Raw genomic sequence first — 1449 nt, forward strand, 5'->3', positions numbered from 1 at the left:
AGCTCGTCTCGCTGCGCGGAATCGTCGCGTACAACATATGACGCGACACTTACTTATTTAGATTATTAGATTAGGATTAGAATATTTAGTATATTTACAACATGGACAATTGGACGATTGGCTAATTTTCCTTATCATCGACGCTCTTAGCGGTGCCAAACTTTCACTCGTGAATAGCCTGAAAAGCATCCATGCGCGTCAACAATATGCGAAAACACTTGCGGGAAAAATGCAGAAGGCAGTCGTCCTTGGGTCGCTCCATGTCTTCAGGGCGCACGAGATTTTTTTGAATCGTCGTATTGATTCCATCACAGTGACTATATAAAATTAAAATTTGTGCCGTTGAGGCTCTATACCTTCCAGACCGTTGCATAGATCGACATGAAAATTTATGCACGTATAGATTAGGCTCTGGATATGATTCCTAACGCAGTACGAATTGCTAATTGATCATAGATTTTGTTCAACAAATAATGCAAAATAGTATTTACATCAAATCAAGTGGCCCAAAACGGATGATGCTTATGCAAATCCACAGTTTTTGACTAATCGTCACCAATTTTGGCACACATGTTCTTTGAGCTTCCAAACAGGTCGGAAGAGTATACGGGGGGGGGGGGGCATAAGGAGTGATCTGGGATATGGGGGCATAAGGAGTGTTGTGGGATATAGGGAGAGGGGGGGGGGCACTCACATTTTTTAAAAAATCGACATAAGATTTTTCACACTTATTCTTTGGGCTCCCGGACAGGTCGTAAGAGTATTAAGGAGCAGATGGAGTGAGGAGGGGATGGGGCAGTTTTTTAAATATATGGAAAAAGTGATCTAAAACGTATGATGATTATGAAGATCTACAGTTTTCGAAAATCGTCACGAAATTTTGCACACATATTCTTTGAGCTCCCACATAGGTCGTAAGAGTATGGGGGAGGAATACGAAGAGGTGGGGCAGATGGTGGGGCACACTTGCAGTTTTTGACCAATCGGCATTAGATTTTTCACACTTATTCTTCAGGCTCCCGGGCAGGTCGAAAGAGTAGGGGGGGGGGGTACCGTTTTTAAAATATATGAAATTAAGTGTCCTAAAACGTTTGATGTTTATGAAAATCTCCACTTTTTTGACAATCGACATTAAATTTTGCACACATATACTTTGGGCTCCCAGACAGGTCGTAAGTGCATGGGGGAGGCATATAGAAGGGTGAGGAAGATGATAAGCACAATTGCAGTTTTTGACCAATCAACATAAGATTGTTCAGATTTATGGTTTTGGCTCCCGGACAGGTCGTAAGAGTATGTGAGGGACGATGGATTAGGGAGCACAATTTTTGAAATATATATATAATCAAGTAGCCTAAAACATATGATGCTTATGAAAATCTACAGTTTTTGACAATCGGCATCAAATTTTGCACAAATATTGTCTGAGCTACCAGAGAGGTCGTAAGA

General features: G+C 41.2%; 1 protein-coding gene across 3 annotated transcripts in view; it reads right to left on the bottom strand.

Moving 5' to 3' along the window:
- Nucleotides 1–1449, bottom strand: part of LOC117177563 (rho guanine nucleotide exchange factor 2) — a 422353-nt gene that overhangs the window by 33544 nt on the left and 387360 nt on the right. The gene's annotated exons all lie outside the window — the stretch shown is intronic.

The sequence above is a fragment of the Belonocnema kinseyi genome, chromosome 7, assembly GCF_010883055.1.
Source record: "Belonocnema kinseyi isolate 2016_QV_RU_SX_M_011 chromosome 7, B_treatae_v1, whole genome shotgun sequence".
Taxonomy (NCBI): Eukaryota; Metazoa; Arthropoda; class Insecta; order Hymenoptera; family Cynipidae; genus Belonocnema; species Belonocnema kinseyi.